This window comes from Nannospalax galili, unplaced genomic scaffold (assembly GCF_000622305.1).
Source record: "Nannospalax galili isolate Female #2095 unplaced genomic scaffold, S.galili_v1.0 scaffold33, whole genome shotgun sequence".
Classification (NCBI taxonomy): domain Eukaryota; kingdom Metazoa; phylum Chordata; class Mammalia; order Rodentia; family Spalacidae; genus Nannospalax; species Nannospalax galili.
Genome location: NW_008335436.1, coordinates 7,219,637 through 7,233,886, shown reverse-complemented (window position 1 = coordinate 7,233,886; position 14,250 = coordinate 7,219,637).

The window sequence follows — 14,250 nt, the reverse complement described above, 5'->3', positions numbered from 1 at the left end:
GAAAAAATATAATTTCAACCCCAAATAAATATAAGGCTATAAGTATATTGTATCATTTTGAAAAGATTGTATAAGATTTTTTCTGTTAAACTTCATCTTCAGTTAGAGTAATACACTTTATAAATAACAAACAATAGTCACACTTAAAGACAAGGAGATATATATATGCAAAATAAGCCAGACCCTGCTTAGTGGAGAGCAATATTAGGTACATAAAATGGGACCAAAAGGTTATTTCTTCATTTGTCATCCCCTAAAGTATTTGGTTTGTCATTCCCCTCCTTAGGACACAAATAGAAGAATAAAGTTCCTTAGGGAAAAAAATCAAAGTTCTGTACTTTGACTTTATTACAAAGATAAGTTTTCACAGACACAGGATGTGGAAAAATGGGGTTGAAGCAGACCTGGAAACCCCCTCTCTAAAGACTAGCTCTCATAGTTGTGGATAATACTACGCAAGTTGCTAATGGAGAAAATCAATCAATACTACAACCCCAGCTTTGAAACCTAATAACCACAACAATAACTGACACCGCAAACTGTATTGGTGCAGAAGTGGCACTTTTATTTTAGGGGTAATCAACCGTTATTTAACTGAACTTAAAATCTGCTCAAAGGAAAGGAACTCATGTGCGGCACTCTAAACATAGCCAAATGTACCTGGTTGGAGAGGACATAGATCCTGGAGAAAATCCTCTGTCCATCACATCCCTAGACAAATGCAATTTTACTATATGTTAATTACAAACCCTTATGTTTACAGACAAGTATCCCAGTCACCACTCATCAAAGAAGCTTCTTTTGCAACAGATGAAGACTAGTGTAGTTACACAACTGTTTACACACAGAGAATAAGTGTTGGCAAGATGCCCAGTCCTAAGTGACACATCTATAGTGGAACCTCTACATCTAAGGCTCAAAGGACATAGTAGAACACAGGGCAGAGAGAATACTAATCCATCTCTCAACTCTCATCAGCAAAGCTTCCTCATGCAACAGAGGGCAATGAACACAGAAGGCTACAACTGGCCAAAGTATAGAGGATAAGTGACTGCACAGTACATGTCCCTGGACAGGATTCCTATATTAAACCTCAACTACTCAGAGCTTAGAGACCTGAACATGGAGTGTGTGATGGTTTGAATGAAAATGTCCCCCATTGGCTCCAAGTGTTTGGACATTTTGTCCCCAGATGATGGCACTGTTTGGGAAGGTTTTAGAAGGTGTGGCTAACCTGAAGGAAGCATGTCACTGAGGGTGGGCTTAGAGATTTCTTAAGCCTTGCCAGTGGAAGCTTAGCTTCCACTCCTCCTTCAGCCTCCTCTGCCACCATGCCTCCTTGCCATGACGGACTGTAATTCCCCTGGAACTGTAAGCTCAAATAAACTCTTCCTTCTATAAGTTGCTCAGGTCAGTGTTTCTATCACAGCAACAGAAAAGTGACTTACAGAGGGTAGAAATGTTATAAGAAGCAGGGGTGGTTTATCACCATAAGAAAATAGTCTTAGAGGCTCCAGGGAAATTGCTCATATGAACTTACAGCAATGGTGACTACTCGCAAGACCAGGGAAACTCAATCAGAGAAATAGAAAATAGCAAAGAACTGGGGAAATACACAGGAGGTCCCAACCTTCGTTGAAGAACTATTGGCAGCTGATCACTGCTGGGTGTGACTCTAGATAGGCTGAGTAGGTTCCAGTGGATGAACTGACAACAAGACACATCTGGGTATACAAAATTGATGAGATAGTCCTCACAATATATGAAAGAATGCATGAAAACTTGTGTGTGGGCTGTGTTAGCCTACAGACAGGGGAGAGGTCCTAAATATGATTAAGGTGTATTGTATGAAATTCATAAAATTTTAATAAATATTATGTTGAAAAGAAACAATGAATTTTATTCTGAAGGCAAGCAATGGACAGATTTGCTTCATAAGAGGGCTTATTTTGGAGGTTGGAAATTCTGTGGGCACTATCCTTAGAGAGCTCTGAGGCAGGAGAAAGGCTATTACAGTCCTCTATGAGAAAGGTGAGGTGGTAGAAGATGTGACATTAAACAAGGAGGGAAGTATAGAGACTTGAGAAACACTCATAAAACAGAATTTCAAATCTTTGTAATTTATTAGATATAGAGTTTAGATGATAGGAGTTTGGAATTGCAAAATAAATGATGGTTTTCTGACATTGGCAATTGGGTGAGTGACATAACTATAAAGATGGAAACTATAGAAGGAGAATTTCATGGCAAAGTGGGCAGAATTCTATGTTCTCTTGTCTATATTGCACTGAAATTTTTCATGTTCTAATGAGGCATCATCATTGTTTCTATGCTTTATTAGACAGACTAAAGCAAGTCATCCATTTCCTTCAAATAATATGCCTAATAATATGGCTAATCTTGATTGTCTATTTGATGGGATTTAGAATCACCTAATAGAAACACCTCTAGGAGTGTTTATAAGGGTGCTTCCAAAGAATTTTAACTGAAGAGGAAAGACAAATCCTGAATGTGTACAGCATTACCCCATGGATCAGGGTCTCAGCCTGAACAAAAAGGAAGACCACATGAAACACCAGCATTCATCTCTCTCTGCTTCTTAACTGCAGTCTAATGCGACTAGCCATCTCAGCCCTACTGCTATGGCTTCCCTGTGGTGACAGGCTGTATCCCCTCAAACTATGAGCCAAAACTAACCCCTCCCCTGCTTTAAAATCAATAAGATTTCAACTGATACTTAGAGAACACTAGAATATTGGCAGTAACAGCAACCAACATTCATCTCAGGGGAGCAGTCATTGGAAAATTTGTTACTGGCCAAAGAAAGCAAGATGGATGACTAGGGAAAAGTCATGACCTCCAGGGAATCACAGTGTTTGTATCTGGTAGATGTTGAAAGCCCCATATGATGTTTATGGATTATCCAGTAGAAGAGAACAAAGTAGGAGGTTTTAAGGGAAAATTAACTAAACATATACATTTTTTAAAGAAATCTATATAATATCATATGATATTTGAGGACAAATCATTATAATGAAGTTGAGAAAAATGAGTTATAATATACATATATATGTAACAATGATAATCAAAGAAGAGGACAACAAACTGAGCGGGAATGAGGGGGCATGGGAGGGGTTGGGTGGGGATTGGAAAGGATGAAATAATTCAAAGGTAGATTAGATGCATTACCCACCTGTAACAGTTATTGACATATAGTCTAAGAACTGGGTATCCTATTACAGAGATACTTGCTCAACCATACTAATTAATACTCTTTTCATAAGAGCTAGGAAATGGAAAGAAACTAAATGTATTTCGACTTGAATGAATAATGAAAGTGTGATAGATGTATACAATGAAATTACACTTTGTTGTAAAAAAATAAAAAACTGCAATTATGGAATTTGCACCCAGAGAAACAAATGCTACATGTTCTTTTTTTGTAGATCATAGCTCCAAATCATTAGAGGTGAGAATATAGCTTTCAATAACTGTGCATGTCAGGAAAGTTGAAAGAGAACGTGGGAGGAGAGGGCTGTGAAGAAAGAGCTCAAGAGAGGAAGATATTAGGACACAGGTGTTATAAAGTGGGAAATGAAAGAAATACAGGGGTGGCTTTTACCTGGGAAGAGATAGAGGGTAACACAGAAGGAGAGGAAGCAAGGAGAAATAAACAACATCATGGAGGTTTGAAAAAACCATAGGGAAACATTAGTATTTGATTTAGCATACACACACACACACACGCACACATGCACACACACACACACTAAGCTATGCAAGGGCTTATTTTTAAGTTAAATATTCAGCCTGTAAAATATGGGGCTCATAATGTTGAGATATGTTCATTCTACATTAGTTTATTGAGTGTTCCTTGTCATAAAGGGTGATTCAATTCCTTTAAATGTTCTTTTTTCTTCAGTTGAGATCATATATATGTGTGTGTGTGTGTGTGTGTGTGTGTGTGTGTGTGTGTATTTCCCTCATTTGCTATTTTGATGTGTCACTTTGTTATTTGTGAATTTTGAACTGTACTTATTTCCTACGGTGAAATCCTTGCCAAGTCATGGTGTGTTGTACTTTGCACATGCATTTGCATTGACTTGTCATTTGGAAAGAGTTTGATGTGGTTCACTTTATGGTAGTGTGAATCATTCTGCAAGGATATCTAGTACTCATTTCAGTAATCATTTTCTGCATTTTCAAATGTACAGTGAGGCCCACAATGTTAGAAATAAGTAGATAAGTTGCTTAAGAATCGGAAGATGGTGTCAGCTCAATTAAACAAGGGCCCAAAGTGAGAAATAGGTGGTGGGCCAGTGCTTGATTGAGAACAATTTGAGACTGATTGCTGGATGAGGGAGAGTATGACTTACATGGGAGCATTGGATGGGCTCACTAGACTTCAGTGGACACATTTACACTGAAAGACATTTGGGTATAAACACCTGAATGAGGGCTGGAGAGAAGGCTCAGCAGTTAAGAATGCTGACTGTTCTTGCAGAAGACCCAGGTTCGAATCCCAGCACCCACATGGCAGCTAACACCTGTTGGTAACTCCAGTTCCAGGGGATCTGACAGCATCTTCTGTGCTCCACGGGCATTGCACAACCTATATGCATTTACCTGCATGCAAGCATAACACTCATACACATAAAATAAAAATAATAAATAAAATATTTTTAAAAATGAAAAATAAACACCTGAATGAATAGGACTCAGCATGTATGGCAGAGTGCAGAGAGTTCGGTAGGAGGATAGAAGGAGGCGTGGATAGGCGAGGGTGTCTGGATTTGAGTGGGAAATGTATGAAATTTTAAAAGCTCAATAAAAACTAAACATAAATAAATAAATAGCAACCAAAAGGGAAAACAGAATCAGACAGATGAATAAAGATTATCCCATACTCAGAAATATGAAAGGAAAATACCCTGTTTGGATTGCTATGACAAAACACCTGTGGGTGGATAGTTTGTAAAAAATGTCAGTTTATTACTGATAGTTATAAAAGCTTTTTGGTCACAACCAAGATTTTGGCAGGCTTGTGTCATAGTGCCGGGCTTTTCCATGAATGTTCTTCACCTTGCAGCACACACATGTCACAAAAGAGGGAGGAGCACAAGGTACTAACCTACTGTCCTCCAGCTGTTTTACAAGGAATACACTTTAGTCATTTTTAAACACTTCCTGAATAGCCATAGTTTTTAAAACTATTCAATAAGATTGGATTTTTTTGTGCATTTTGGAGAGAAGCATATACAAATATATGAGTAATTGTAGAAAATACTGCTTACTAATTTCTGTTCAAAAGGTATTTTTGTATCTTTTCTATTCAGTTTAAATAATACATAAACACAATGCATGTGATTACTATACTTTCAAATAGCCAGTTTTCTCTATCCATATACCTAAACTTAAGATTTACTATCATCAGTCATATTCATTATTGTAATGTGTATAGATATACATAAACCACCATTTATTGGAGAAACCTCTTGACATTACAATTCCAGGGGAATACAGTGCAGGCTAGCCCATGACTAGCAAATGTCGACTCTGACATTTACCTATAGTGATTTTTTTCAGCAACTGACACTTCTTGTCAGGTGTGCAATATTTATTTATTAAAACCTCGCCAAATGATCATCTTCAGAAACAAGCGTCTGTATGAGCAGTATTGATGTATATCTTCCTTCAGACATGTTAACGCTTAACACCAATGATTTTTACCAGAATAGACACAACAAAGAGAGTTATCAACATTACAGACCTGTCCATTAATTCAGGTAGATAGTTTCCCAACCATTAGCAGATGATCAAAGCCAAGGTTAGCATTAGACTGTATGTACATTATTTGGTTTTATATTCTTATGTATTCTTAAGTGTTGTCAATGGTACCAGGATCACTCTGTCCTAAGTTTTTGTCTTTTTTATCGTTTTCTCTAGGATCTAGGATCCTAGTTTGTGGTAAGTAAAATAGAGGTGATTTAAACACAAGAACTCAAATGTAGTAACATGTTTCCCAAATAAGACAGCCACTGAGCAGGTGAGGGTTAATATGTGCAGTGTGGAAAAGTCAAAGAGGAAATTACATCTTGAGCATGACACAGTAGGATTGCTTACAACCACAGCAATTTACAAATTTTTGTTTTATTATTTCTTGAATTGTATTTTAATATGTTAACCTCTATTAAAGTAAAATTATAGTGTATAGAGGCTATTGTATTGAACTTGCATCGAGACCATTTACCTAAAGTCTCAGCTGAACAGGAATCTGATGCCCAGGTCTATTTGACCCCTTCAGTTTGGGGTCAGCTTGGTCAACAATAGCAAAAAAATGTCAAGTTTGAAACTGCTGCACTGCCTTAGAAGTTTTGCGATGAATATCTACTTGATCACTTCTAAAAGATGCCTATAGATATCTATGTATTCATAGCAAAGTGGAGATTTAGTTCTGTACCTGATGCAAACTTAAATTAAAATGATGAAGTTTCTCTCTTTGTGGTTACTTGTAATTTCACCTTTATTCCCACTTTTCAAACTGCATTCAGCATAGCTAATTCCCAAATGCTCAAATCCAAAAGCACCTAAAATAGACATACTTTTGAGACTCAGATATCATTGGGCTTATGAAGTACTGATCCTGAACTTGAACTTTCAGGAAGGGAAAATGTAGCTGTTTTCTGAAAGCATTAGTCAGACAATATGGGGTTAGATTTATAAATTAGACTCATTTTGCTGGAACTAAGGACAAAATACATTGAAACCATTTTGCTTTATGTTCCATCTTTTCTTCTTCATTTATTTTCTTGCTTTTAAACCAAAACTAAGCTTTATTCCCTTGTCCATGCTTTTGGCCTCAATGTATTTCATGTATTTTATTGCAAATCAATTTTTTATATATGAATTAAATTGAGACATCACAAAGTTGAAAGTAATTTTTCAAGGTTTTTAGCTTTTAAAATGATGATGATGTATTTATGTGACCAAGTATAGAAGATCTTAAGATGTTTTAAAAATGCAAATAAGTTATTCGTCATAATTACCTTATTTAGATGGAGACAATTGTACACTGCACACTGTTGCCAACATCCTAACTTATTTTTCATGTCTAACTTTTTAGTTTCCAGTTAATTCAACAATCTTTGTGATTTCAATCATCATTGTGAAAATCAAGCTTTATCACAGGAAGTGAGTGACAAGCCATCGTGGTGAAGGCAGCCAGGTAAGGTTTCCTTCACTGCCGCCCTATATTTGCACAAAGTTGATATTGTAGATACTAAAAAACGGTAGAGGATTCATTTCTTCTGTTACTTCTTAAGTCATTGCCTTTCAGTACAGTGTTTCATTTCTCTGCCTCCTTCCTTAGTGACAGATCTTATACTGCACATGAAGAGGACCTCAGTGAATCTGTGGCATAGGCCTTAGGGAAAGTAGAACCATGATTGACACTCAGACAAGCAGCTTGATGGCTGACCCTGCCCTCTCCTCCTACTTCAAGGACCTTCATATACTCTAGCTTTTTAGACATTTGCTCCTACTTTATTTCATACTTTTCAACTGTTATTCTGAAATATCTTAGTTTTGCTCATTTTTCATGGCCTACTTAACTTTCTTTTTACTAGCGTTAAGAAATTTAGTGCATAGTAATCTGGCTCATAAGGGAAGAAGAGGTAAAGTGAAACTTCTAGAAAGGAAGGCAAAGAGTAATTGCATTTTTCTTTTCCTTGTTAAGAGTCACATACAACTTCTATGTAATAGAATGCTATACATTCGATTTACTGTACATTGCATGAAAATAAAAATAATCTTTAAACCAGGTTTAAAAAAGGGAATTGAGTAAATTGAGTAAAAATGCACATTTTTAGATTTAATCTAGAAGTTTTTAATAGAAGTTTTCCATGAAACACACAAACGTTTTTAGTAAAAGAAAATGAAGATGAAAAGTAATCGACTTTATGGTGTATTAACAAACTCGATTCTTGTTTGTATCATCAATAACTGTATTAAGACTGCATGAGGAGTTAATTTGGAATAAAAGGGGGCCATAAAAATAAATACTTTCTGCTCTTGTCCTATTCCAACCTGACGATTACTGGGACTAGCTTGAGGTTGTTTTGGAAAGAAGAAATAAGCAGAATAGTTTTCCTTCTATTAGCTCTTTATTGTTGTGTAGAACCACCAGTTTAATTAGACACTATGGTTTATATTATCTACGATGTAAATAGAAAACAAATGCTGTTGAAGCTTTGCAATTTTGATAGAGTAATCTAATAGCAATATTTTTAAATTTTTTAATTCGATTTTTATATATTTCATACAGAACATCTCAATCAACCTCAGTCATCTTTATACCCTTGTCCCCAGTGGCACCCTCCCATAGGCCCCCACTGGAATTCATGCATTGCCTCATTTGTGTCTAGGCTATTTTGTCAAGTTAGAGTCCCCAGACATTCCTCAGTGCAAATTCACCCACTGAAGTATAGTCAGTCTATCTAAAGTCCCTCACTTTAGGAAGATGAGCTGCCAATAATTCTTTGGCTAAGATTAGGATCTACTGTCCATTTGTCTAGTACTATGCTGAGTTTTTGTCTGCTTCAGTTTGCATGGGTCTTGTGCATGCTGAGACCACTGGTGTAGATTCATATAAGCAGTCCCAAGAGCTTGTAGGACTCTATTTCCATATGGTCATGCACCTCCTGGCTGGCTTTTACTGTCTTCCACCCTCTCTTCTGCACTGGTCCTGTGTGGGTTAAGTTTAATATAGGAGTCCTATCCAAAGGCCAGCATTCTGTAGACTCTTAATATCTAAACTTTGGCCATTTGTAACTCTTTGTGTTCCTGGCCTTCTGTTGCATGAGGGAGCTTCATTAATGAGAGCTGAGACATTCATTAGTGCCCTCTTTAGCCCTTGTTCTCTGTTCCATGAGCCTTAGATGTAGTGGTTGCATTGTAGTGGTGCCACTTAGGCTTGTGCAATTCACAGAAAATGCCTGTGTGTGACCCGTTGTGGCATTCTGTAATAGTCTCTGGTGCAAAAGAAGCGTCTTTGAGGAGTGTTGACTGGGATATTTGTCTGTAATGTAAGAATACATATTGCACATAGTAAGAAATTACATTAGTTTAAGGATGTGACAGTCTTGGGTTTTCAAAATTAGTATACTTGAGGCTTGTCATGTGACTGGTAACTAGCTCTAAATGTTTTTCGAACAACAATGAACATTTTAAAGTTAAATTGACCATTGAAAATAGTCAAAGGACATTCATATTTATATAAGATGTTCTGATTAGGCAATCAATAGATATGTGAAAATAATTACAGAAAATAAATTTGTGGAACTGTTATGTACTGGAAAATACACTCATGAAATAAATTAAAGAACATTAAATAAGTTAATATTTAATGTTATATTTAGGTAATGGAAAATATTTATGGAGGTCATAAGGAATGAAAATATCCACACAATGTTTGTTTTGGGAATATATTATATTGTTCCTTTCCATTTTCCTTAGAACCAAGGATTCAATAGCAATTTTTAAAACTTTTTGTATGATAATTCTATAAATTATATCTTCTATTAATCTCAAGATGTTGACTAATTTTTCCATCTTTCTATACCATCAAAAGTAAGAAAGATATTAAATTAAAAAGAATATAATTAGGGGCTGGAGAGATGGCTCAGCAGTTAAGAGCACTGACTACTCTTACAGAAAACCTGGGTTTGATTCTCAGCACCAACATGGAGGCTACAAACCATCCTTAATTCCAGTTCCAGGGGAATCTGAAGTCCTCTTTTGACGTCCTTGGCATTGCAAAACATGGGTATACTCACATACATGCAGGCAATACACTCATACACAAAATAAAAATAATAAATAAAATATTTACAAAGGAGAAAACTAACAAAATGAAAGAAAACCACCAACCCCCCCACACACATACACACACACACACACACACACACACATCATAACAACATTATCACATAGAACACACACACACACAAAGAAGATAATTAAAATTAAAATAATTAACTTAATATTCTCTTAAAATAGTCATAGAAAATGATGTCATTTTTATATAAATATTTATTTTGATTTTTCCGGTAAAATGTGTCATCTAAGACCTAACTATAATTATTCTGAAAATTCCAGTTAGCAAAGAAAAATTACCATCCAATAAGTATTGACAAAGAGTTGCTTAATCTTAGACAGAAGGAGAGTACATTTGTCTCTTAATTATTTGGCATCTCTTCCTTAAAAATTGGAAAAATACTATTTCATCAGCTTTAAGTCACTCATATTTGCATAACCAGACACGTCTGAAATTATAATGTATTAAACAATCACTGGTGGTTTGAAATTCTGCTTTAGAAACTATTTCTTTTTCTCAATAAAAATATCATATCACTGTGTCAGCATTGACAGAATGAAAGCTACAACTAAATAGGGTCATATGAAAATTCAACAAAGGCACTATAATTTCTCATATCTACCTTGACTTTTTTAAATTTTTGAGGCTGATTTTGACACACAAATAATGTGTATTAAATGACTGTTGTAATTCCATTGTTCTCTACAGTAAAGAATGGAGGCTGATTAAAAGTATAGGGCTATAGTTGTAAGTTCATCATGGTTCACTGCACTGAAAGTGCACTGGCCACATCGTCAAATACAAGCTTTGTATGAGTGTAAACCCTAACGAAACATCTCATCAGGAAAGTCATAACTGTGAAACATCTTCTTTAAGAAACAATCAGGGCTTTCTCCAGATAATTGTGTCCTATTATCTTTATGTATTTTTTCATCTTGTGTTTTAAAAATAATGTTAATAATGCATATGTACATAAAGACATTGTTATTGCTATAAATGGACAAAAGGCATTTATAAAAAGAAAATTTGTCTTTTTTTCTCATCGTATCCTTTTGTCCAGAACTTGGGAAAATTCTACCCTGATAATTTCTGGGAAGCTAATCTCTTTTTTAAATCCTATTTATTATTTTTATTTTATGTATATTTGTGTATTGCCTCCATGTAGGTAAGTGCACCAGTATCATGCAATGCCTGTGGAGGTCAGATGAGGCTGTTGGATCCCCTGGGCCTGGAGGTATGGACAGTTGTTAGCTGCCATGTTGGTGCTGGGATTCGAACCCAGGTCTTCTGCAAGAACAACCAATGTTCTTGACCACTGAGCCATCTTTCCAGCCCCACGGGCAGCTAATCTTAATCCAAGGTCTTAATCAAGGTATATTTTCTCATATTATTAGAATGATTAGTTCTATCGAGTCCGTCTATGCATGGTGAAATTATGAACATTCAGCTCACTTATAATAGATAAATAAAGCATTTGTAATCCTCGACTATGAAAAACAGAACACACATAAAACTAAAGCTGTTATTTCAGTGATTTCAAACCTTACTTTATTTTGAGCATTTTTTCAAATTGTGATATATAAATACCTCCTAGCAGTTTCTTTTTTTATTAAATTAGAATTTCATACATTTATATGTGTTTTGACCACATCCACTCCCCATTCCCTACCCTGGCAGTCACCCCTGATCCCCACCAATACATTTCCTCCCAATTTCAAGAATTTGCTCTTTTTGTTTTTGTTTTCAACCGCTTGCATATGCATATATGTAGGGTCACCTACTGGAGCTTGGGCAGTCCCTCAGTGACAGCATCCCTGAAGGAAACCAACTCTTCCTCTCCCAATAGCCTTCAATTGTAACTCAGCAATGTGTAGTACTGTAAATGGGATGTCAATATCGCACACCTCTTCCAAGGCTCGGGATCATCTGGGAACACATAGCAAATGAGGACAGTGAAACTGTTTTCTGAACACAACAAGAAATTTCACACATGAATTCACATCAGCTGTAGCTGCAAAGATCTAAACAAAGAACGAGTCTGAAAAAATACAAATATAGCGTGGATAGGAGGAATTCTCCCCACTGACTTGGTCCTTCAAAGAAAGGGATCCAGATATCCCCAGACGCTAGACCAGATAGTATTTAACATTTATGTTAGAATTCCTGAAGTCTGGGCGGGGGAGGGGGGATGTGTTCTGGAAGTCTGGGAGGGTCCTAAATTAGATCACAATGTGTTACATGAAATGTAACAACTCAATAGAAAATATGATAAAATGAATACATTAAAAATTAAATAGTATTTGTTTTTTTAAAAAGGGGATCCATTCCAATGGAAAATCAAGTCAAACAATGCAGCTTCATGTCAAATAGTGCAGACTTTTTGTTACCAGGAGAAACTAGCTTTTTCTTTGAGAGAAAATATTTCCTTCTACATAAAAGGTTCCTTAATAGACACCTTGTTTTATAAACTTAGGAAAATACTGTGTTAAAGAAAACACAAAGAACAAAACAAATTCATGTTAACAGAGTAGACTGACTTCTGTGTTATAAATAATGTTTCTCAGCCACTCAGATTTTGTGTGTTCTAATAAATATAATAACACACTAATCTTGAAAACTATAACTTTTTCATAAAGATGAATACATACACATACAATAGTTGTAGGGTATCATGTGGAAAAAAGTCTATCTTTGCTGAATTCTGAAGACACAATGCATAGTTTTATTGATATAAATTCTAAATCTAGTGGGAAAGGAGCTCCATTTTGATTTTTCCAATAAAGGAATGAACAACCATTGATTTCTCTTATAAATTGTTGATATAATTTTGTTTTCTAATTTCATAATGTCTGTACAAAGATAAAGCATTTAAATTAATGTGATTTTTATGTCTACTCATATTCATTAAATTATAATAAAATCATCGATACTTTTCAAAACCCTAGGTTAACAATCCATCTACTCAAATGGAATATTGTTTTATAAGAAAGATATGACAAAGATATTTATTGTTCATTTCTGAAATGGTTATCTATGTATCTAATCAACATGATATGCATACAAAATTGAAATGATGTATAAGTAGGTATAATCAAACACTAAATTCCATGCTAGAAAGCTATAATAAAATGGGAAAATAATTATTATCTTTATATATTTTAACTAAAATTCCTTATATTTAGTACATATTTTACAATACATTAAAACAAAATGTTTTCCCAGATTTCCTCCTATGCAGATTTAAATATGTCTGTAGCATATTCTTTATCCGAGGCAACATATTTCTTGAGGGCAAATCTGTCACAAGTTAAATATCATTAGAATATTTACACTAAGGAGCCCTAGGCAAGAAAGAAACTAATGAACATGGTTCACACTTAGAACTTGTATTAAGATGAATAGAAATCACAGACAAAATTACTTATAGGACTGCACATACATATACAGATATATTTTTCTGAATTTGTTAGTATATCTTGAAGTTAAATAATATGTATTTTTCTTTTATAATTACAGTTGTTTTTAGAATGAGTTTCCTTGCTCAGAAAAGGATGAACTAAAGCATTCTCAGCTAGAAATTAATTCCCTTACCCTTTCTGAATACCTTGTTATCATTCAAACTGAATCCTTCATTTTCTGAGGCCATAAGCCAAAATTCCATGCTTTTCTTGCCCTTTTGGGGCTCTCTGCCTGAGAGGTGTGACATGGGACTGGGTTTGACATGTATATACAGACTTCTAGTCAGATTCCCTTTGTCTTCTAAAATAAGATTAGTTAAACTTTATGATCTTCATCTGAAAAGACACAAAAGGAAAGGGATCAAAATAAGAGACTCATGCCATAGTTATAAAACAATGGATTCAAACACGCATACATAAAGTAAGCAGAAATCAGTCAATTAAAACATTTATAAAATGAAACACACTTTCAGGTAGAACAAAGAAATGATGTTTATTAAATATATCATTATAAATACTCATAAACATTAATATAATGCTGAGTTTTGTCTAATGTATATTTTAATTCTCAGTACCTAATAAGTTAGTAGTATGTTACTATTTGGAGCTCAGTCAGGTGCTCACACTTCATTTAGTCAAGTATGGCTTTATATACTTAATCCTCATTCTGTCCAAATAGTCACAAGTATAATTAATGAGTCAGAAAAGAGTCAAAACTCATAGTACTATCACTTTATCATACAATCTTTAATGTGTTGAAAAATAAACATGATATCTCTGTCTTAACACTCCTTCAGAATTAATAAATTCTTATTGTCCACTACTGGATGAAATATAAACACAAATTTTCCAAATTATAATTGCTCTAAATTGACAACATTTACTTCACCCAAGTATCAGTAGTTTGGCAGGGTTTCT